This window comes from Anas acuta, chromosome Z, assembly GCF_963932015.1.
Source record: "Anas acuta chromosome Z, bAnaAcu1.1, whole genome shotgun sequence".
Taxonomy (NCBI): Eukaryota; Metazoa; Chordata; class Aves; order Anseriformes; family Anatidae; genus Anas; species Anas acuta.
The window spans coordinates 75,435,792-75,461,799 of NC_089017.1; positions in this window are offsets into that span (position 1 = coordinate 75,435,792).

Below are 26,008 nucleotides of genomic sequence, written 5' to 3' on the forward strand. Positions count from 1 at the left end.
TTTGAAAACACTTGTCCTATCATGATCTGTTTGAGTAAAAAGTTGGTCATCATCTTTTTTATAATTCCCTTTTAAGTACAAAAGGCTGCAGTTAGATCATGCTGGAGCCTTCTCTTCTTCTGGTTGAACATCCCCAACTGTCTCAACATTTCTTCATAGGAGAGGTGCTCCAGCCCTCTGATCATCTTTATGGCCCTCATCTGGAAACTCCCTAACAGCTCCATATTCTTCTTGTACTGAGGGCCCCAGACACGGATGCAACACTCCAAGTGGGGCCTTAAGGGCAGATGTCCTGGTTTCAGTTAGGACAGAGTTAATTTTCTTCCTAGTAGCTGGTAGAATGCTATGTTTTGGCTTAGGATGAGAAGAGTGCTGATAACACCCCGATGATTTAATTGTTGCAGAGCAGTGCTTAGCCAAGGACATCTCAGCTTCTTGCTCTGTTCTGCCAACTGGCAGGCTGGGGCTGCAGCAAGAGCTGGGAGGGGACAGACCGAGGACAGGTGACTCAAACTAGCCAAAGGGCTATTCCATACCATCTGATGTCATGCTAAATGATATATAGGGGTGGCTAGCCGGGGGAGGGGGTCTGGACTGCTCGGGGTTAGGCTGGGCATTGGTCAGCGGGTGGTGAGCAATTGCATTGTGCATCACTTGTTTGTACACGTTATTAGTAGTAGTATAATTATCATTGCTGTTATTATTATTATTGTTATTATTACTTTCCTGTCTTAATAATCTGTCTTTATCTCAACTCACAGGCTTTACTTTCCCTTTTCTCTCCCCCATCCCGGAGAGGGAGGGGGGAGGGTGAACGAACGGCTGTGTGGTGTTTAGCTGCGGGCTGGGTTAAACCACTACAGCAGAGTAAAGGGACACATTCACCTCCCTCAGTATGTTGGTCACTTGTCAACTGATGCAGTCATTCCTTCACAGAAGGCCACCAAATTGGTCAGGCGTGATTTGCCCTTTGTGAAGCCATGCTGGCTGTCTCAAATCACCTCTTTGTCCAGCATGTGCCTTGACATTGCTTCCAGGAAGATCTGTTCCATGATCTGGCCAGACACAGAGGTGAGGCTCACTGGTCTGTAGTTCTCAGAGTTCTTCTTTCCACCCTTTTTAAAAGTGGGAGTGATGTTTGCCCTTTTCCATTCACCAGGGACTTTATCTGACTGCCAGGACTTTTCAGATATGATGGAGAGAGGCTTGGCAACTCCACCAGCCTATTCCCTCAGGACCCTAAGATGCATGTCATCAGGCCCCATAGACTTGTACCTGTTCAGTTTCATCAGTTGGTCTTGAACCTTTGCTTACAGTGGAAGGGACTTGGCTCACCCAGACCTCATCTTTGAGCTCCAGGAAAAGAGAGACAATGGAGTCCTAAGTAACAGTGAAGACTGAGGCAAAAAAGTTGTTGAGTACCTCAGCCTTCCTCATGTCAGTTGTTACCCATTCTCCCTCCTCATCTGTCAGAGGGGGTACAAACTCCTTGTTCTTTCTTTTTTATGGCAATGTACCTAAATAATCCCTTCTTGTCATCTTCTATTCATCCCTTGACACACTCAGTTCCATCTGTGACTTGGCTTTCCTGATACATGCATATCCAAACTACATCCCTGTACTCTTCCCAGGCCACATGACTCAGCTTCCACTGCCTGTGCATTTCCTTCTTGCACCTTAGTTTGACCAGCAGGTCCTTACTCAGCCATCCCAGTTTCCTGCCCTCACTGCTCTCTTTTGTACACAGTTCTTTTGCTCTAAGAATATCCTTAAGGAGTTGCCAGGTCTATTCAGCTCCTTTGTCCCAAATGACGATGTTCCAGGGGATATCATCCATTAGGTCTTTAAATAACTTGAAGTTCACTTTTTGGAAGTTTAGAGTCCTGACTTTGCTCTTTCCCAGGCCTGTATTCATCAAGACTCAACCAGGGTAGGGTCACTGCAAACCAGACTGCCTCCAATCTTATGCTCTTTATTGCATTCATCTGCATTGGTAGACACCAGGTCCAGTAATGCTTCTCTGGTTGGTTTGTATAATACCAGGAGCAAGAAGTTATCCTCAGCATGCTCCAGGAGCCTCATGAATTGCTTACAGCCTGCTATGTAGCTTTTTTCAGAAGATTTCCAGGTAGCTGAAAGGACCATCACGATGAAAGCGTGTGAGCACGATGCTTCTTATAGTTGAAGCAAGAAGGCCTCATCAACAGCCTCCCGTTGATCAGGCAGCATGTAGTAGATGCCAGCCACTAGGTGTCCTTTACTGGTCCTCTCCTTAACTTTTACCCACAAGCTTTCAACCTGTCCATGGCTCTTTCTTAGAGACCTCTGTTCACAATCAACCCATTCCCTAACGTAGAGAACAACATCTCCACCCCTCCCCTCCATTGTACACATAACATCACTAAAATAAAAACTGGGCCAAAGGAACCATAAAGGATGATTGCAAATGATATACAGGGATCTTGGAGAAAGATTCATCCATCTTTACTCAGTTAACAGAAATGAGTTGCAAATTATGATATTCTGTGGAGGAGAAGGAAAAACACCAACTATTAACTAGCACCAATTATTTCCACTATTCCTATTCTATCATTCCTTGTAGGGATGGCTGCAAACAGCAACAGTAAAGGACAGATCTGGAGAAAGTAATTGCTTTTTAATTTCCAAAATCTGGTGTCGGGAATGTGATTGAGTAGTAGAAGCAGAGATGTGGAGCAGCAGTAATAGAGTGGAGTCAAATAGGAAGCTTTCTTCATCTTCTCTTCCTTCCAGCTACATTTTCACAGAAACCAGAGAATCTATAACAGAATCTGAAAACAAACAAAAAAAAATCCCTGCAGATTTATATTTTCCCTAAGTGGTCCTTTGATACTACAATTGTTTTGTAGCATAGAACCTGTAATTAGCTATTTGGGTTTTGCCTAAACTTGGGGGTACTTGACTTTAATTACCAATCAAATGTAACACTGCATCTGCATTCATGCACTCATCAGTACTAACTCACACATACAAACCTTCTTTCATCTGAAGACAATAGAAAATTCTTTTTATTTGTTCTCACTTAGTTCTAACTGAAAATAACAGATGCTGCTAAGAAAGTTTGAGTGTTATGTTTATAATAGTTCACAAAGCAAAACAGCCACATCCAAAGAGAGAGGAAGTTGGGTTCAGAGAGGATTTAAATGTCTTTTATACTTAAGTGCCAGGATTTGGGGCAGAGAGGCAAACATACTTCATCTTGGTATATAAACTTGACCAGTAAGTACTGGTTATGTAGTTTGTATGGTGTTTCTATGGTGTTACAGCAAACTGCTGTAGTTTGGATCTTATTTCTTCTCCATCATCTTCACAGACACTCCAGAGATATGGAAAGAAAGTAGGTATTTGTGAAGGTAAAAAGTGTTTTACTGCCTGTTAAACCATCTAATTCTCCCACCTCACATCTAAATTCTATGGGACTGAATTGAAATGAGGGTTGTGGGCCATCTGGGGACAATTTCTACCTATTTATCAACCCTGAGCTTTTCAAAGTAAGCATCTCTTCATTCTCATTTCATCCTTTCTTTCTCTTTGGCAGAGGGTATAAACGCAGTGACATAAATGCAGTGACATCAGTAGCCAAGAGCATTTTGATACCTCTTGAATATCGAATTCCATGAGTGATAGAGTCAATGAAGTTCCATTTCCTTCAAATATACAGCCTGCAGTCCGTTGATCTTGGTATCCAAAAGGTACAGTTCCTTATAAGATTTAACCAAAGCTGAAACACCTAATCTCTCTCCATTGGTATTCATTAAGCTGTGGTGGTTTTACCGTGCTGGGCAGCTAAACCCCACAACTGCCCTCTCACTCCCCCTCCTTTAGATGAGGAGGGGGAGAAGTAAAGCAAAGAACAACTCACGGGTTGAGATAAGGATAATTTAATTAAAGGGAAATAATTATAATAATTAAATAAAGACTACCATGAACTAAACAATTTAACTAAGGGGAAATAAAAAGGGAAAGGGGAAAAGGGAGGGGAAAAGGGAAAAATAAAAAGAAGGGAGGAAAACAAACAAACAAAATAAATGAAAGCTATATGGAAGTGCAGAGGAAAGAAATTACTCTCTACTTGCCACAAATGAGCGATGATTGACCACATCCTTGAAGCAAGGCCTCAACGCACGCAGCCGGTGTTCGAGAGGACGACCGACGTCTTCTCAACGAGAGCCCACCCCTCCCCTCTTCTTCCTGTTTCCACCTTTTATTGCTGAGTGTGACATCACATGGTATGGAATATCCCTTTGGTTGGTTTAGGTCAGCTGTCCTAGTGCTGTTTCTCTCCTCACTTTTTGCCCATCCCCTAGGAGGGTTAGGGAAAGGCCCAATACTGTGCCACTGCTGCTCAGCAGTAGACACAACACTGGTGTGATAACACTGCTGTTCCAGCTACAAGTACAGAGTATGGCACTGTATGGTCTGCTGCCGGGAAAGTTAACATTCCAGCCAGACCCAGTACATAAGCTGGTAGAAAATAATTATTTTAAATTGTCTTCTCTCTCACTTACAATATTTATGTGCACATACAGTATGTGCTCTCACAAGCCTAAAACAAATCAGGCTAACTATGACTGTCTAACTATGCCAACCGAAAAATCAGACTTTTTTTTTTTTAATTTATTTTATTTTTCACAGAAGAATGGAAAACAACGTGACCAGTCAGTTCTCTTTAGATTTCTAACTGTCTGGCCTTTGTAGGAGCTCACAGACAGGAGCTTTCTTGTTCTGTTTCATGCACAGGAGCAAGCTTCAATACTTATCACTTTAGCCTTTTGAATTAAATATTCCCTGCCTCTCTTGTGTGTTACTGGGATTCAGTCCTGTATGTTATCACAACCACTTCTGGAGAAGCAAACAAACAAACGAGCAAAAAACCCACAACATATTGAATAGTTGGAGAAAAAATCACATCGCTGTATCTTCACCAAAATATTTGGCTAGCTTCAAAGAAGATTGAAGTCTTATGATGGGCTGTACCTTACAGAGGCTTAGAGAGATCCTTCAAGCAGGGTTCTGTGAATGTTGAATGTGGTACCGCACCTATTGACATGGTTTGGCATTTACAGTGGTGTGAAATCATAGACTATGGATTTTTCTCCATAGTTTGTTGACTGACAGAAGAACTTGTACCTGTTACTGAGACTATCATGAAAAGGCAGAGAAACAAAATCAGAAGAAAGTACTTTCATTTGACATATTTTTGTATAAGTATTCCTCTGACATCCTAAATATTCTGTAAGAATTAAAATCAAATCCACATTTCTTGAATTACTAGGATGTCATACATTTTATATGTGTATGCATATGTATTTATTTTGAACAGGGCAGGAAGCCTCAGTTCATAAATGCAGACATACATGTATTTAATACTTTTTTTTTTTCCAGTGGACAGAACTTGTTCCAGGGTTCATCTATGTTTTCTTGTCCTAGAGATGCTGAGAAAATTTATCCAGCCTTTATTTATTTATTTTTATTATTGAGAGCAAGCGGTAATGCATAAAGTCTTCATACATGCACAAAATATTAGGTTAGAAGCATAATTAATATAAAAAGATGCAGTGAAATAGAAAGGTGGCTAATATAGCCAGCAAAGCATATATCAATGCCAGTTACCATATTTCATTGGAAGACACTAAAGATCGAAAATCAAGCATGATAATTATTTAGTCTCATTCCCATTTAACCTGAAGGTTGTATATTAAAGAAATCAGGTTGATTGTGTGAGCAAAGAGAATGAGTAGTTCATTAATGATCAAGAGTGGCAGAAGTTAAAAATGGAGGGGGAAAGAAATGTCTTCATTTATTGCCTTATAAAAGTAGTTTATTGATTTATTTCTTAACAACACCCACCTAACTGAGTTTAATTTCAGTAACTGGAATGACTGGTATATTTTCAGATTAATTACACAAATTTTGGGATACTAAAGCAATTTTGCACACCCTCAAGCTATAGTGAAATGTCAGTGTGGTTTTGCTTCTGTCTTTGCTACTGGTCATCCATCTAGGATGTAGCATAGCTGTTGGCTAGAACCATATAAACCTTGGGAATCTGGGGCTTTACCTTCTGTTCACTATTTTATACTCAAAGATAAATGGCAACCGGTTTTCATCTGCAAGAAATGGAAACAGTTGTTACTAATCTAAAGAAACGTGGTTGAAGCATTAATTTTAGAGAAATAAAGAACTTCACATTGTTACAGTAAAAACTTGCCAAGACTAGAGAATATGGAGAGGGAAGTGTTCTAAAAGTGTTGGTTCATCAAAACAACTATGTAAGTGAAAACTTTTAACATATTTTTCAGTATTTCAAAACCATTTCCTCCTTGTTTTGAAATATGTTACCATAAAAGTTTTGAAATCGTTCAACTACCTCATTATGATTTTAAAGATGAAAAATAATATAGGTTTCTACTTAAAAAATAAGAAAATATCACTTATAAAAGTGATAAAAATCCCAAACTGACATTGCAAACTTAATCTTGAAAAAATAATATGTTTGAATTTGGTCAAACTACCATCATTCTTTCCAATTTGTTTCAAGCAAATTCTAGCAGGTTTATTTTGCGTGTGATTAAAAAGGGAAGATTTTTTATTTTTTTTTTTCCAAAAGACTGTAGTTTCTCAGAACAGAAAAATTACTTGCTGTTCAATGAAACTCCAAAACCTGGATTTTAGGACTACTTAGAGCCAAAGATATTTAATGAAATATTTCTCTTCAAAATGTCAGTAGCAAAATTGTTAATTAGGTTCCAGTTGCAAAGCTGTTATTCAACCAAGGGAGAATACGTTCTTAAACTCAGATAGCAAAATGTGCAGTATAGAAAGATAAATAACTTTTTTTTTTTCACCCTTATAGGGTGAAAAATAATAATAGCCACATTTCTTCTACAATTAGAAAAATATAATTGTATCTATTTTGTCCTTTATGTGCGCAACCATAACATTAGGAATGAAGGGCTACTGAAAATAAGATGCTTGAGAGGTGGCTTAGAGGAAAATAGAAGACTGCCTTTCAAGATTCTGGAGGAACTTTTAATCCATAAATCCTAGTCTTGTTCAGAGCCAGACTTCTAGATTAAGTTCAAACATGTATCCATCTACAACATTTGAATTTGTTATACCAGCTGGTAGGATCCAGTATTGCTTGGACCCCAAAATACAAGATGACATTATATAGAATCTACCATTTTTATAAAAGCCTAATCTCATACATAGGCATATTCATTAGGCATCTCCCACTTTATAATATAAATTTCTTGACTATTTAAAGTTAGTTGCTCATGCATGCTCATACATGTAGGTTCCTTCTCTCAGATGTTTTACTGTCTCATTTGGCTGTAGGACTATGGAGATAGATAGTCCTGAAGTCATCCAGAAAAGGCACACAGAATAGGACAGCAACACTGGAAAGAGGTATTAGGATATGGACAAGGACCAAAACCAGAATGAAAGTTATGTCCCACCTGCCAGCCAGTGCAATAGGCTGGTTTATAACATTTACTGTCCTAAATTTTCAAGATGAGTCACTGCCCAGCTGTTCCTTGAAAACAAAACTTGTCCACACAGAAAAAAAAAATAAAAAATTGTTTTATATATTTCCTAAGAGACACAATTATATCTCAAAATCTTTTCTTAAGAAAAATTTTGATTTCTTTTATTCACAAAAAAATTCTTTTGATGTGGACTTCTGGTCTAGATTTTCTCTGTCATCGCTATGTTTTGAGAGATAATTTTCTGTAAAGAAACTTTTCCACAAAGACAGAAGTTGTAAATAATCACAACAAAAAAAATCTGACACCAAAATATGTTTTTTGCTGTGGAGTTTAGCTGTTTAACTTGTAGTTTTTGTGGGCATTATATCTTTATTACTGATGACACTTTTTCAGATGTTAATAATTTTCATAAAACCCTGGTCACTGCTAAAATTCATATAAACTTCTTGTGAAGAGACCTTAATCAGTGTAAAGTGAAATGAGAACAGAGTGAATTAGTCAATGTCAAATGTATTGTTTTAGATGAAAATTTACCCTCAGACAATTCATATTTAGTGTGTTCCAGAGATTATGGTGAACAAGTAGTGAAATGGCCCAAAATGAGTCATGCACCATGATGTGCTTGTTGTTTTGCCCTATAATTCCATGGTGACCTAGAGCTTGGAATGCTATATATCCAAATGTCATTTCAGGATGCATCATCTGAAGTTTAACTGCTAAACTCTTGGACTATTTAGGTTTTCACTATTGGTCTTTCTTCCATGGATGTCATGAGAGACTGCTATAGACGTGTAATGCTCCTCTTAACTACTGGAAGAAAATAAACTACAGGTATTTATTTATTTAATCAATCAATAGGCAAAGCTAAACTTTTGGCATTGCAGAGAGGGCATCAAGTATTAGGCTAGTATTGGGATTATAATCTAGGAATTTGAGGTAGATTCAGACTGACCCTGTATAATTTAATAAATAGAAAGCCCTAAAGAAAAATATCTGGCTTTATGGTAACATGTATTCTTTTAATGACAGGTTTTTTTTCCCCCCTGGAATTCCCTGCTTGAAGCCAGCTGACCGTAGAATACAGCAATCTCAACAGAGTATGCAATAAAACAAGCAGGAAAGTCATCAAACACACAAAAGACCAATACAAATTAAATTTCATTCTTATTGCTTTCAAACATTCTTATGTTTTCCTTTGAGTTAGCATGCACTGATTAGAAAAGCTGAATCCTGTTTAATGTGCCCAGGCTCAAACTGGGAGTTTTCAGTGAAAACAGTAACCAGGACTCAATGCCTTACCACTAGAGAATTTCTGAGCCTCACAGAACAATCAGCATCTGTACTTGCATGTACAATCAGCATGTACATCTGTACATGCTTAAGTCTGCTTTGCACTTTTTACGTTCAGAAGGTGCAAAGAAACTGCAAACACAGACGGAGCGATGCTTGGGTTGAAGGTATCAGTGCCAAGGAAGGCAGTTCAGCATGTTAATTGCTTCTGCTACTTGGAAACATCTGGAGCTAACACTGAACTATATAAAGCTAGCTGAAATCACTGCTGAGTTCCACTCTGACTTTCACTTGCACATAAAGCTGAGTTTTGGTGTTGCACTTGGCATGTAGATTTTTTTTTTTTCCCACCTAAAGATATATGTTTTGTCTTAATGCCTAGAACAAGATGCCTTTATTAGACACACATGCAACAAAGAATTACTTAAAGAGTGTCCATTGAGTCTGAATGTTTGAAGCCCAGCCTGCAACAAATAACTCTGAAGAAGAAGTTAGTAAAAGTTTACCACAGAAATTCTCAGTATCTCAGTGTCACAGCTCAAACTTCTAGTTCTGGTGATCATGATTAGTTTTTATGTGTTTTGACCACAGGACCAGTGAACAGAACTTGCAGGTTGCCTTTTAAACAAGATTGCCACTTTGCTCCAACCAAGTTCTGACCTGTAGAAATCAAGAAATTTTCTTTAGTCAAGTTTTCTTTTTAATGAGATCTGTCAATTCTGAATCTTAAGAAACATTAAGGTAATTGTTTATCATCAATAGGAACTGAAGTACAGTCATCATATTAAATTTCACATGTAGTGTAAGGACAGCTGAACAACTTCTCTATTTTCATTAACATTGATATTCATTATGTTTCCTGTGCCAGTGCAATTCTTGTTGAAGTGAAACAAAATAAATAAATAAAAGAATAAAAATAAATAAATAAACAAGGAGAAAAGAAGTGAAACACTCAAAGACAGAGGAAATTTCCTTTCCTTTCCAGACTCTGATAACAGTTAAAAATAGAAAATCACTGAACAGTCTGCTCAACTACATAGAAATTAAAAATTGACATGAAAATAGACTCAGGCAACAAGTGACAGAATAAGAGTCATCAGAAGGATGAAAATTAAATACTTTATTTTCCTTTATTTATTTATTTATTTATTTTTGCCCAATGCCAGTCCTATTTCTTATTTATCTAGTTTTAATGAATCATGCCAAGGAAAGGTGCTAATTGTTGAATGAGCAGAAAGTATCTGACAGAAACGATTTCTTTTGGCAGTATAGCTGAATCCATGTTAGAATCGGTCTATTTTGAAAAGCCCAGTGTTGGATCAGATTCATTCTCTTCTTTCTGTTGTGTGCATTTAATAGGAATATTAGTTGGAGTATCAAAGCATTTGCTCAACAAAAAATAAGAAATGCATATCAGTCCTTTTTGTCTAATTCATTTTCTGATGTTCATCAGATATCCTTTCTCATAAGCAAATTTTTTGTAGAGAAAAATATACTGTTCTGAATCACTTAGTGCATTACTGAAGAAAGGATCTGAATGGTAAAATCATGGAAACTTTAACAATTCTGAAAAATCCCATATGTTTCTTTGTGAATAAAATTTCTCAATCCAAACTGCCCACATTTTTTGATGACACACAATTGCAGTTGTAGAGACAGTTAGATTGGATGAACAAAAGGAGTTGCATGTGTACATACACATGTTATATTGCACCACTGTTAATTTGAACATGCAGATTAGCTTGGCAAATGAGCAGGAATTTCAGGAACAGTCCATACTTGTAGATAAGTACAGAACAGTGCAGATGGGGTCAATGGCAATTGTGTGCACCTGGGTCTGAGGCAGATTTAGATGTTTGGGTTCTCTTTTCAGTCAGAATTCCTTTGCTTAATAAAACAATTATTACTTGCTGGTCTTCTCTAGAGTTCCAAGAAGTTAAAATTATGTAAATTAACCACTTTTGAAAGAAGTCTCTTTAGTATTTTAACTTGATAAGGCCAAGAATCTTTTATTTCCTGGAAAATTAGGTTTTGCAGTTCAGGCAAGGAAAGAGACTCCTTCCTCCTTCCTGCCTCGTTCTTTTTCTCCTCCAGGAAGCCCACAATTTGCAGAAAACCACAGGATTATCAATTTCAGAGTTGTCCCATGGACACTGTGGAGCTGGTTAAACCTTATCTGTGCAAACTGTTAGATAGGACTGGTGCATGCCTGGGTCTTTTTCTGGGGAGTTGTAGGGAAATCTTCAATGGATAGCTATAAAATATCTTTGGAAATGTGTACATGACCTTCATATGTGCTGGGCTTAATATTAAAATTCAGTACCTTCATTAGAAAATCTCTCATTTTCACAGCAAAAAATAATCAACATCAGCATTATCCTCTATAATGCCCTAGAATTTTTAGTCAGTATTAGTGTTTTTGTATTGTTATATAAATAAATAAACACGGACATAGATAGTTTTCTTTGTAGAGTGCAGAATTTCTCCCCCTTAGTATCTCAATGCCAGTTTCTTAAAGGTCTGTAATACAGAGTATTAAAATGTTTTAAGAACTGCTACAAACCACCCTGACCAGCAAATATTTTTTTGAGAGAATAAACCTTCTAGAAGTCTAGCAGTGCACTGATGTATGTTCTTGTTCCCTCATTTTGAGCTTTTGCCAGTGGGTGCAGACTACAGACCTTGTGTAATCAGAGAGGAGATTGCTGCCTGTATACTCCAAGTATAAGCTGCTGTGGAATTTCTGTCGGTGAAAACAACTAAAAGTTTTTGATTGTAATTTATCTAAACCTCTCCCTCAATGTATTATTTTCTGTCTCTTTAAATGAGAAGGGGAAAAAAAAAAGTTCTTAAACCTTTTAATAATTGTTATTATTTTAAGTGTCTTCTGGCTATTCTGTTTTTCTTCTTTTGGGGGTATGCTTTTAAGTTTAATTAAAACACTTAAGCCAATTTAGGCCAATTTTTAAACATTTGATAGGATGGTTAGTACTGTACAAGAAATACAGATGCAAGTCTGGACAAAAAATAAATAAATAAATAAACTGTCCTGACTGACACAACTAGAAAAAGCCCCCTCGCTATTTTTCTAGTCATTCCTTTTAAAGAAAATCACTCTTTAGTTACTCATTTCTTTTCCCCATGGTCAGGTTGGCTGCATCTCCAAACACTTGTAAGTACTGTATGTTCTGACATATCCTGAAGTCATGCATTAGCACCTTTTCATTCAGCAAAGGGTGAGAACAGATATCTTTTGGCAGCTGACAGCAGGGAGCAGGCAGAAAGGAGGAGAGTGAAGCTGTAGGACTAGGACACTGTGGTGGCCTAGTGGCTAGCATGGCTAATGTACCAGCTGTGAATAACCTCTTTTTTTTTTTTTTTAATGCCGTCTACCCAACAGATGTCTCTCTGTCATTGTCATGTCCTCAAGCTATCCTAGTAAATGATTTGTGCATTATAAGTGAGTCACTAAGGTGGCAATTGAACCTCTTCACAGCTCAAAATTGTTGATGTGTGCACAGAGAGTGCAGTGTGGGGGTGTGTGTGAGAAAAAGAGCAGGAGAGAATGAGAACAAGGGAAAGAGGGATACAGGGAGGGAGGGAAAGAAGGAAAAGAAATGTCAAGGTTACCTTGTTTTGCCTGGAGAATCAAAAGGGAGAGCAAATTAACTGCTGGCTCTATTTGGTCTTTTGGATATCCCACAAAGGGGCAGCTCCATTCTACTCCAGCAGAAGTACATATCACTTTGAAAGATTAAAAAATGAAGAATGCAGTGATCTGTATTGTATATACACTTTATTCCGTGGAAAGAATGTTAATAAATATACTGAGAGACTGCAAAGTTTGCCAATATAAATAATGTGGCATTTCAAAGTCTGTCAGTAAATGTAATTGAATTTTTCAATGTAAAAATGCAGTTCAGTTATAAATTGGAGTCATGCTTGACATTAGTTGGGCATTAGGAGATATTAATTAGATACTGCTCACTTCTTCTTTCTGATTTCTTTATATTAAATGAATTATCAGGAAAGAGGAATTTGCAAGCATGCAATTTAGAGATTTTTATTCTTGAAAACAAGCTGCCTGGTAATTTTAGTGGGGGAATAAATGTCTTTTCAAAAACCTTGTCAGTGTGCTGTCTGCAACATGCCCTTCCCAATATGAACACAATATGGAAAAGCTAATCCATTATAATACTTTGTAATGATAATAAGGTACAGTGAACAAGTAGCCTAGGGAAAAAGATGGTAGTAGTCACCTTTAAACAGAAAGAGAATAGCAAGTAATTGTACATTTTTACAGTAGGCTGATGACAACATTTGCTATGACTTTGAACTTACTTTGGCTGTCACTGTTCTGGCAAACATTCTGCATATCAATCAGAGAGTACATTTCCTGCATGACATTTGCAGCATAATGTATAAAATTCACTTATGTGATCTTTACATGTAGTCATCCTGTTTATATGTAAATATATTAGTCTCCATATATAGCTTGCACTGTAGAGGCAGCTTTTAACCCTTCAGTTGGGTTGCAGTGACCTCTGTCTATCCACAGACTGTTGCTCTTCTGCTGCTGGATTAATCTTCAGCCATTTGTACTGTTGACTGTGAAGTTTTTCTGGAGAAGCTAAATACAATCCTGGTGTACAATCACGCATAGCTCAACATTTTACTTATGTTGAATCATATCGTTTTAAGACCATACACCTAATTACTGAACACCTTTGCACACTTTCTGATAGTTGCCCCAATTATTCCTGTAATCATCACAGAATATTTGGCACCTCTTTTGTTTTGTATTCACAGAAATCTTCAGGGTCAGTATTATTTGTGCTTGGTCTCTGGCACTGTGTACAGTTCCCATGCTTGTTGGTCAGTCCCCACCCTCCTGGATGATGGCTCTTGCTCTTATATAATTAACTCGCTACAACAGGAGTTTGATGTCTGCCAACTTAAAGTAAATCCTGATCAAACAAAGCTGATGTTCACTTGCCCTTCTCAGCTGAAAGAGATTTTGTTTTCTTAGTTCTTGGATTTCTTTCTCCCTCAGAGTTTTTTTTCCACTTTTTTTTTTTTTTTTTTTTTTTGATAAACAATTCAAGGTGCCTTCAAGAAGTACATAAATATGATACTCTGAATTATTAAACATAAAAGAAGTAAGAAGTCTCTGCTTAAACAGAGAAGGAGTGAAATGACGTCTGAAGGTAGAGAGTTAAAAATAATATTAAAAATTGACTTGGCAGAATCCACTTTTATCTTTGCTTAAGGGGAGCAAACACTTGTCAGAGGTACCCAAACATTGCCAGAAAAATATCTGTGTGTACACAATGTATACTACATATATATGACCTCAAAGTATGTGTATAATCTGAAGAGAATTTAGAGAACATAACACTGTGCAGCTGCCCAGATCACCATGCCACCATACTTCTTCAAACATTTCAGTCTGATCCTGCTTCCTTCTGTGATGGCCACCTCCTTCCTTAAGTACTTTGAAAACTAGAACCTATATCCTAAAACTCGAGACCTTCTGGAGGGGAATATTGATCTCTGTCGTCATTAGGTATTAATTTCTCTGGAAATCCTGTTCGTCTTCTTTTTTGCTGAATATTTTTGCCTACAGATATATATATAAAAGTTTGGCTGTCTGCACCATCTTTGACACAGAGAATATGCCTCATTTTGAGCAAGGCAGCAGGAGTTAAACACTCATATTTCTGTAATATACCAGTAGTTGCACTTTGTCCACTGAGCTGACCAAAAATCCCAATGCTGTTCTGAAACTACTGCAGAAAGTAAAGTGGATATTTTCAGACTCAGAAGGACCAATAAATAGATCAAAATTTGTGGTAAATTAGAGCAGCTGGATGTCTCTTGGCTAGCCCATAACATTATCTTAATAAATATGAGTCATGTGGTAGTTCATAGTTGCTCTAATTCATGCAAAGAAATTACAAAAATCATGATTAATACTGGAGCATTTCTATGCCATTCTGCAAGTCATAACTTTTGGGTTTCATCAGCACTCAATATCAACAAAATGCACAACTTCTTTTTCAAAAATTAAATGTAAAAGGCACAACATACTTCTGCAATAATCTTATTTCCTTAAAATCTTCTGCAATAATCTTATTTCCTTAAAAGGAAAAGAAAAAGAAAAAGAAAAAGAAAAAGATCCTCTCGTGCCTATTTGAGGATGCAAGCTGTACAAGCTGAAGTACTTTGTATTGCTGCTGAGCAGTGTTTTTACTTACCATACAGAAATAAATGAAGAATTATGCTGAAGTAAGTATAAGTGAAATAGTGACTTACAAGGGTTTATGGAAGTAGTAGAGCTGTGGAGTGTATACATTGATGTCCCTCTTCTCCATTTTCAGGTCAGCTAGGAATCTTTTCGGACTGTGAATCTCTAATGTTGATGAGATGTTGGTAGAATTGGCTTCTCTTCCTATTTTCATATGCATGCGTATGAAAACTACCTATGAAAATTAAACCATTATTCCTTTCAACTCATAGAATCATAGAATCATAGAATATCCTGGGTTGGAAGGGACCGTCAAGTTGGAAGGGACCAGAGGATTGAGTCCAACTCCTGGCACCACACAGGTGGCACCAAAGACACTGACACTCCCCCACTACTATTTGAAATCTTGGAAAATGCATTTTGATAGTTAAAAAGTTCTGTAAGGTTCTCAAAGCTCTTTCAATGGACAGGTGAAGATTACTATTGAAATTCTAAAAGATAATGAAAACTCAGAAGGATTAGATGAGCTGCCCAGAGTCTTACAGAAAACATCTACTGTGGAAAACACTGCTCAGAGAACTTGATTTTTCATCCTTTACACATGCTCGTCCAGATTGTTACAACAGATAACGTGTGGCTACATTACATTTGTTTTGCAGCAGTCCATTCCTCCTTTATTTTCCTGAAATCGCTTCTTAGATTTATTTACAGTCTTCCACGTTAAGCCCATTGCAAGGATGTCTGCATCGTGTTGGTGAAGTCAGTCCTGGCAAAACTGCTATTCAAGGGCAATAACCCATGTCCATGAATATCCTTTAGCCTAATGAGTTACTATACATATAATTATTTTATAAGCCTAGGTGTATGTTACAACAATTTCCAGAACTAATTATAGTATCATCTTTATATCAGAGCTTGGGGTAGCTCATTTGTGAAAGTAACTTAGCATATTCTATTTTCTTTTAATTTACAAAGGTTTACCTTGAAAACCAAATACAGATTAAAGATGTACTCTGCTGCTTTGTGGTGGTGTTTTTAATAAAATATTATCCATGTTAAAATGTAAATAAAAAAGAAAATTGCTTCATTTATCATATATTTTAAGCAGTTACAATGAATTGACTCTCCTTTGAGAAAACATCTGACCAAGCAAAGTAAACATTTGAGAAAATGTTTAATGAACTCACTGTCTAAAATGGTGTTATTTTAGAGCCCATTACTATGTGTTTTAAATTAATTGAGACTGCATTACTTGAAAGGCCTTCTCTCCCATCCCTACCCCTGCCCCCATTTGTCCTAACGTACCAAAAATAATTGACCTTTGTAACACATGTGGGAGCAAAGATCTTCCCTGATCAGGAACGCTGGCTGCACAGTCAAACGTAAGAGCCCACAAGTGGAGGAGTAGTTATTCATGAATCTTCTCTCCATAATCATTTGTCTAGTGTCAGTTCAAAGTCAGGGAACTTGCCAAAGATCAAACACATTTTTTTCTTTAAACAGCTCTTATTGTAAATATTCTAGCTGGTATTCATTTTCTTTTTCCTCCTGTTCTGAAACATACATATTTGCTAAGCTAGTAATGTTTGGGTTTTATAGGTTGAAGGAAAATGTACTGCTTGTCTGCAGAGTTAGATTATTTCAAATAAGGATATGTAATCCTTTGGTACTGGAAACTTGGTAAAATTCAATTACATAAAAATAAGAAAATAAACTCCCAAACCTAGAATGCATAAAAGCATGAGAATTTAACCTCAACATAACAGTAGATGCCAATCTAATTTGCCCTTTATGTGAACTTTAAAACTTGTTTGTTTGTTTATATGGTTTGGTAATACAACTTAATGTCTTAGATTTATACTTCATTAATATTCACAGATGGCAATATATATTTATGTTCTTCCTGTGCATATTTCTAATTTCTAATAATTTCTAATATCATATTTCTTTTTTGATAGCTTTAATATTCTCATTCTATAGAAAAATGAAGATGTGATTATCAGTACCATTTTCAAATCACAGGTTAAAAAACAGTAAAAATATCAAGGCTCCTTTTCAGGTCCATTATGTGTTTTCAGACACATCAAATTACTCGTGTTCAACGGAACTCTTCTTCACTCAGCTGTCAAACAGCTGTCTTCACACAGTCTTGAAGCTGTCCCACTGCAGGCTGTGTGGCATGATGGTGTTTGTAGTGAGCTGAGAGTGAGAGTAGCGTGTTTCCATGAGGGGATGATATCATGGTGGAAGAGCTAGGTATGGAGAGGACTCAGATAAAGAAGCTGCACTCATATGGCTTGGTAAGACAAACTGACTTAGTGGTGAAGGTTGAACTGGCAAAAATGGCACTCAGTCCTGGATGGCCAAATGTAAACTGTGAGAATGCTTTTTTTTGTGTGGCATTCAGTGGACATATATCATGATATAAGTTTGATTACCCTTTCTAGATCTCCCGGCACAGCATTATTTTTTGAATTCTACAGATGCTAAGAGACTAAAACACCCATAATGTTAAATGTTTATGCTTGCAGCCTTCACTTCCATCTGTTCCAAAAGAGACAGCTATTCTTATTCTGGGTTTTGGTACTGTTCATACCAACTTTTTCAGATGGAGTCTGTCAAGAAGAGAACTATTCAAAATCATGTTTTACAACAAAATTTTCATATTAAAAATGTGATGTGGGATATATTATAACTGTGAAATATCAAGCCATGTCTTAATCTCTACTTCCGGATGAACAAAAACTGGATTCATGGACTTTTTAAAGGGTGACCAGGGCAAAGAGGAGATAGCCAGACATAAATTTTTAATCAAGGTACATCTTTCCAATTAAGTCTGCAAGACAAAATCTAAAGTATCCAAGTCATCCTTGAAAATTGGGAAGGAGTCTTATAAAGCTAAGATTATTGATAAAAATTTTCACAATTTATGTCAAAGAATTGAACTCCATTTTAAGCAGGCTGTTTTGAATCAGTGTAGCTTGAATCATAAAAACAGAGCTTCCAGATCGGAGGCTGTTTCTTAATTTTTGTGAATCCATGCTGAATCTTTTTTTTTTTTTTTTATACCACTCTTTTTTATCTGTGTACGTGAAACAAAAGCAGACCAATATTTGTTTTTTTTTTTCAGACTTTCTGATAAGACAATAATCTATCTGTCTTGATTCATTTAGAGTTAGGTAACAGGGAGATAGATGATAGATGGAAGTGCTGGATGCAAAAAGTTATTATGAAAAGACAAATCTCATATAAGTATTTAAAAGAATGAAACTGGAAATAAGCCAAAATTACCACTTCACTGATATATTGTACATATATGAATACAGAAGTTGAAATATTTGTATGTGATACAGATGTAGACTCCTTAAAAAATGAGAGAGAAAGAAAGAAGCTCACCAGAAATAATTTGAGGGAGAATAGAAGATATATCTTCAAATGTTTCTCAATTCATTTATTTACATTATCTGATTATTTATATCCAAGATATAATAGGCTGTTACATTTTCTTTTGTGTTTATAAAAGGCATCACTCATGCAATGCATAGTATATGTATAATGCTAGTAAAATGGCAGTGCTCAGTCTGCAACTTGATTATTATACAACATTATACTACAAAGATCATTACACTGTTATTGTTTTACTACTCTTCTATACATTAACTATGCATTCTACATATCATTGCATACAATGAAAATTCTTTTATGAGGAAATAAATATAATTAAATTTTTCATATGGTTTCATATGATGTTGAACTCTCTATTCTCTACTATTAATTTAAAATTTTACTTCAATGTCTGTTTCTTCTGTTAAAAAGAATGGAGTTTAGAGGAATAAATAGCATGCAGTGTTTAAGTTTCAAATCAATGGTTGTTCTGTACAGATGAAAGCAGTTATACGAAGAAATATTTGTATATAAACCAGATAAGATTAGACAAAATTTATAATTTCAAGGACAATAACTGTTGATATAGATTGCACGAAGTCTGTTTGAACAAAAAAACTCACAAGAGAATTGTTTTTATTCTGCATGTAGATTAAGTTGTGGCACATATCTTAAACACTTCATTGTATACTTCTTGCCACAATCATTTTTCATTGGATTATGAAGAGTTGACAGAGAGGAATGGGACAGGATGGGATTTACCTGAACTGACAAGAACAAAAGGTGTTTAATGAAGACTAGAATATGCACTGAAGGTCACATAAGAAGAACATTGCCTCAATATTGAAAGTCATTTGCAATTAGAAGAAGAAGTAATTGGATTCCTGTGATACCTTCTTCTCTCTTTTCTATCTGACACACATGGACATTACCTATGACCCTGAATTAAATATTAATAAAATGCAGATTTAAAATATTAAAACTTTACTTTCCTGTTAATAAGTACTGTCAATCTGTTGAGACTCAACATATGGCTAATTTAAGAGTTAAGATCAGATGTTCATAATTCTCTAGATTATCAATGTCTTTTTTTTTTTTTTCTTTAACTTCAATATATCACTTTGGATATTTTTATTATTATTATTATTATTTATTTTTTTTTAGGCCCACAGGAAAAGGAATCATATTGTTGACTTTTGTTTGAGATCAGCGATGTTAATAACAGACAGATACAATTTTCTCACTAGGAAACAATCCAGCCTGTGGGGTGAAAAAGTGAATTAGGGGAAACAAGGGTATCGGCAAATTCTCATATTATCATGGGGCTATCATCATCATTCAAATTGAAGTTTTATCAAATAGGAAAAGAACAAAATCATTTTATTTCCAGACTTTTATGAAAGTAGTGTAAATAAAAATATAATTTTACAAAATAGGGGCTTTGTTTGCTTGTTTGTTTCTGATATTGATAAAGAAGACAAGTATTTTTATGTACATTTATGTACTTTTATATACTTACATATTTTTATATACATGTCTTTAAACATACACTTCAATGTGGTACTCCATATAGGTGAAAGTAGCAATAGATACTTTGGGTGAAAATCTAAATTTCTATCACTTCTGAATCTATCTTCTAAATTTGTCACAGGTTCAAATTCCTTGGTCACTAGTGTTTTTTTAATATCTCCACTTGAACTAGAACACTAATATTAAAGAGTTAAAGATTTAACATACAGGGAATTTATGATTATGAACAAAAGGCATTAACAAACAAGTGCACTCATGAAAGAAATCAGAACTTGTAAAATTGTAGGGAAATTGTTATTGTATTTTTGAAGTAATAAAATAGATGTTCAGAATAGAAAATATGGGTACAGTTCTCAGTAGTTTGTTTGTTTGTTTGTTTGTTTTCCTCATTTAAAGCAGGGTAGCTCCTGCTTTAGAATAAGATTATATCTCTCTCCTTCCATTCCCCATCTTCTCTTTCATAATGGGATCTGAACTGCCTTTGTTGTGACTGGTTCTAACCCTCTCTGCTCTCTCTGGACTCTGGACCATCTGTTAACCCAAGGAGAGAGAAGGATTGTGAGGGAAGAAATACAATAGACTACATAAAAAGAACATAGCTATCGAGCAGGGGCGAGGAGAGGCAGTAAACTGTGATCTCCACAGCTGTTATCCTCACATCTCATATGGGAAAAAATGAGAAAAGAAGAAGACAATGTTCATTAAAGAATTGTTTTAATTTTGAAGCTTTCAAAATGAACACACTCTAGGGTGATTTTTCCCCATTTTCTTTACATTGAAGGATTTTATGAAAATTCAACATTTAGCCTGAAACATTTCAATAGATTAAATGTTCTTGATTTTTTTTTCCATTTTCAAATTTTAATAAATGTATGAAAGATAACCAATGTTGTCAATGGCATTGTCTACAATCACTATTTTAAAAGTTTCTGAAAGTGGTTATTGTTTATTATTTTAAGGATCTTGAAGAAAAGTTTTGATCAGTTCCATATGTGCTGTTTGCTCAGTATCATGCAATGCACCAGTGCTAGGACTAGGGTTAAAATTACCATTTTTAATCTTCTTCGTTCTGATCTTTATGCTTATCTCTCTCATTACTAACTTTGTTATTAAAAGCATTTATATGTATATATACAGTATAATACGCTTTTGACAAAGTGCAAGTGTAAGCAGAATTAAGACAACTGTATTAAAAAAAAAAAAAGTATTCCTATAATATGGAATTTTTTTTTCTTCTGAAATAGAGGAACAGAAGTTACTTCACTTTAGCAACACAAGTCTTCTCAGTGACCAACATTTCCAGATTCCAAGTGATGGCATACAGTTGAAACTGCCGTGAATAAATTCTTTAAATTTCTGGTTGCTGACTGCCAACTGTATTTCTTTTTCTGTTTCTATGGAGATGGCAGTTAGTTTAGCAAGAGGAAGTTAAGGGAATTCTTTACAATGGTGTTGTCCAACTATTTCAGCCTCAGGGCAGAAGATATTTTCAAATACCTAGAGAGAAGTAATCGACAGTTTGAGGGTAAATTGGCTCTGGGTTAAGAGTAGAGTGGAATTGTCCACAGTCTTCCTGAGAATTTCTTCAGCATGGGTAAGAACATGGGCAATGACGGGAACTCTGAAACTGTTTTATATTTGATTTACATATTATCGGACAATAAAACATATTCAAAGTGGGAACTATTTTCTCTGTTTTGATTGCAAAAAGACTACATAACCCCAGGAGTCTCGGCCTTCCTGTTGATGTGAAATACATGTGACCTGTGTGATCAGAAATAATATGAACATTCTTCTGTGTATGTAATCAGGAGAGAAAGCCATTTGTTTTCCTGTATCTGCTGGATCTTGGTGGTCCCAAGCAACATGAGGTCCTAAAATGCACGTGCTGCATTTGCCCAGCTGGACTGGATGCATCAAGGCAACTTGGTGTTTCCTTTCTTTTCTATTTAAATATTGTTCAGCATTATAGTAAAATGCTATGGTTCCTGCTGCTTAGTTCTTTTTCTTTAGCAGAACCATATATTTATATAGTCACTGATGCATTGACATACAGGAAAGGTGTTTTTTCCTTTTCAGCCAAAGTGGCAGGTGTCTTGAAGCTCTTTTTTTTTTTTTTTTAGTGTGGTTGTTTTTACTTTTTTTTTTTTTTTCTCTTGCAGCATTTTGGAAAAAAAAGATGTTAAAAAAACTTTAATCTTGGGCAGATGTAAAGGAGAGTTTGTTGCAAAGACTGAGCCTTTAGCTTACTTGAGCCTTTAGATTAGAGGAGGGTTGGAGTAAGAAGGAGGGCAATGGCAAACCTTCAGATTATGTTTTCTTTCATGTTCCTCTGTGGGTATAGGAAAACAAAGCTGTGTAGACTTCCTATGAAAGATCATAGAATTATACGTGTTGAGACTTTTGATGACAAACCCAGTAAATGCTGGGCATGTGAGAGAAATACAGTTCCCTCTTGCTTTATTAGTAATGTAGCACTAACTTCTAGCTTTGATTGACCTTACCTCTTCTAAAAGGAGACTAATCCTAGAGAGCAGTTAAAGATTATGACATTTAGCAGTTGAGATGAGGAGAAACAAGAAGACGCTGGATTAATATGAGGTTCAGATTAAGGTTCAGGAACTCTTCAAGAAGTAGAGAGCAAATCTTAGAATCTCTACTGGTTTTGTCCTTTTTTTTTTTTTTTTTTTTTTTTTTTTCCCAACTAATATTTCTTGTTTTTACAGGCAGAAATATCTTTACTTTTTTTTTTTCTATTGTTGAAATTAATCAGAGTAATTCTGCAACCTTCAACACCTCTACTTCTTAAACTTATAGGTAACTATTTTATATATCTTTAAAATAAATACTGTAAACTAAATATTTAAAGCTAATCTCTATTCCAGCTAATCAAGAGCAGCAATTAAACACCAGGTTCCTTAAATGATATTCTATCACAGCCTTCATGTTTCCCATCACACTACATATGGTCCAATTGTTTACAGATGACAAAAAAAAACTCCCTGCTCAGATGTTAAATCAAGATGTTTTCTTCACTTTCAAATGGTAGGCTGGCAGCCAATTTTTACAATGAGTTATTCTGGGTATTAAAAAAAAAAAAATAGAAAAGAAAGGAAAAGAGTAAGAAGGTTTGGACATAGCCCATCAATATCAAGGACCTACGAAAATGAAGCAGTTTCTTAAATGTGTGTTCAACCCCGTGTCAGAATAATCTCTTGGGAAGTTTATCTTTTTTGTGCACATTTGATGCAAGCCCGCAAAAATCAATAGGGAAATGTTTTATAACCAGAAATAGGTAACGTGACATCAAAGCATAGAGTTCCCCCATTGGTACTCTTTGGCAGTCTGAATTTCATAGTGTTAAATAGCAGAGGATTAAAGCATCTCAGGGCTTGACTCTACATAGCACCACTGCAAATTTAGAATAATTATTTTGTACACTTATCTGAAACAAGTAGAAAAAGAAATGGGCTTCAGACATGGACCTTACAGTATTACTGGTTTTTTTTATGAGATTCTGCTTTGGAAAAAGAAATCAGGTTGCAAGTTCTTGGGCTACAGAAAATAGGAGCACCCTGGAAAAAATGTGCTCACCCTTCAAAGAAAGGACCACACGACTGTGGGTTGCTGCAGATTATGAGGCACTGCATTTTGAATATTCCCTGTCCATTTTTTCCAATATGTTCTCACTAGGGAGGGAAAAAGAAAGAGTAAATGGGGTCCCAAAGACAGAAACAGGCTATATGCAAAACTCATCTGCATTTTTGCTTTGTGTAATGTCACATGGACAGCAGGATTAATATGCTCTGTCCTATTTGATTCCAGCTTTTAGCTTCCCCAGATGTTTGAAGCTGTGTGATGCAAATTTGTAAGCTGTTTTACTTTGTTGTTGTTGTTGTTGTTGTTGTTGTTGTTTTTCCTGACTGTCTGAAAGACATTATTGTGTATAAATGTGAAGTTAAAACTGTACAAAAAGTGTAATTGGAAGAGAAGCTTTGACTTGTGCCAAAGGGCTCTGTTGATGCTGTGAAAAGACTTTGCCCCTGTGTGTTTCTGAAACTTCTTTCTCTATGTAACTGAGTGTAATTTCAAATTAGTAAGGAAAGACAATGAAGTAGAGGAATAGATTATACTTTTAGTTGGTTCAGTGTTTATTCATAGTCCTTCTTCTGCCACTTTAGAACTCCTAAAAACTTACTTTTATTAGATTCTCTCTTCTGATTTCTAATCTTCCTGGTAGTCTTTCTGAGATTCATACTATGAAAAATAGGTAAAGGAACTCAACAAAAAAATACCTTTCCATTCCAGCTTTGGATCAGCTGTCCTAGTCAATTTTGTCAGCCTTGACTCAAGCTGAACCTTGTTTTTAGTATTTTTTTTTTCACTCTGAAATGTTCTCATTCATAGGTGAACTAATATGATTGTGAAATTTGGCTGAGTGGAGGATCTTCGTGGTACTTCTTGGACCAGTTTTTCAGACACGAGATTTCTTTCCACTTGCAGGCTTTGCTTCCGGGACCATTATCAGGTGGATTGCAAGGTGGTCAGAAAGCACACATTATTTTATGGTAGAAAATGCTGGAAGGTTCACGTACTTCAGTTATGGGTCTACGATCACAAACTTATAGCATAAGATATTGTGGTGACAAGATTATACTGATGTGGTAAAGTATAACTTGATGCTTCAAGTTGCCTTGAATTCCTGATATATATATACATGGATAATTTGGATACTGAAATTTTAAAATTAGTAAAAATGGCTATATTAATTCCAAGTGAAGTTTTCAGCTACCATCTGAGAGAAGCCAAGGGAAGAATATCAAATTAGCAATATAAATTATGATTTGGCGGAAGGCTTTTTGGCAAAAAGAGAAAAGGGCATTAATTACAGCCTTGGAAAATGCTCTTGCTCTCCTTTCTGTGGACATATCATGGATGTAGAATGCATTTAGAACTGACACACCCACTTGTTTAAGTGCAATATGTGCAAATGAATTATATATTTTCTGGCAGTAGGAATGGAAAGAACAGTAATATTTTAGAAGATGATTGTTGTTTTAATCTTGACAATTAGGAACAGAAAGGCAACCTTTAAATATCAAGAAAATGTGCACACTACATAATAGAAAATTGTCATTTTTAATGCTGTTTTAAAAGTTGAAAGGAAATGCATGCACTATAAATCAATGTTATACTATTTCATACAGGCTTCAGATAAGACAGTATTTTAATGAGAGCATGACAAAATTAAAAAAATATATAATTTTTGATTTCTTTTTCATACTGAAAATATTTCTTAAAGATACAGAGGAAATTTTAGTGGCAGGACTACTTGCAGTCAACAAATATTATGTGTATTAAAAAGTAAGTGGCAGGAGAAGATCTGCCAGAGTACCATCAGCATTCTTCTAAGAGAATATAAAATTAATAAAATACAGTGCAAGAGAAATTTTCGGTTTTATTACTGATTTATATATATATATATATATTTATTTTTTAAAAATAATGTCTGTTATCCATTACTGCTTGCAAGAATGTACATGTTAGAAAAAAAAAAATGTTTCTGCTTTCCAAGAATGATTGAATTGGCCATGCCTTAGTACATAAGCTTTTAACTGGTGATTTATCTTGCTGTGATTGGAGAGGGGAAAAAGAGGAGGAGTACAGCAATCACAGAAGTATCATATTGCATTGCACAGTATTCCCTCATTTAACACCCAAAATTGCCACTGTAAGTTAAAAATAACTTTAATTTCTGTTGGTGAAGGTTTTGAGCTTGAAGTCCTATTCTGAATTAATATTAAGTCATATTTATTTAAGATCATGCAACAACGAACAAAATAAAAGTAAAGTGAATGCAAAGAGTTTTGTGCAATAGCAACAGAGAATAAACATTTGTGCATAACACATGCAAATGGACTGATATAAAGATCCACAACAACAACATTCTTACAACATTTACAACATTCTGGGAACAGACACATTTTAAGGTTGCATAAGTCTAGAAGTTTTTCTTGGTTCTTTG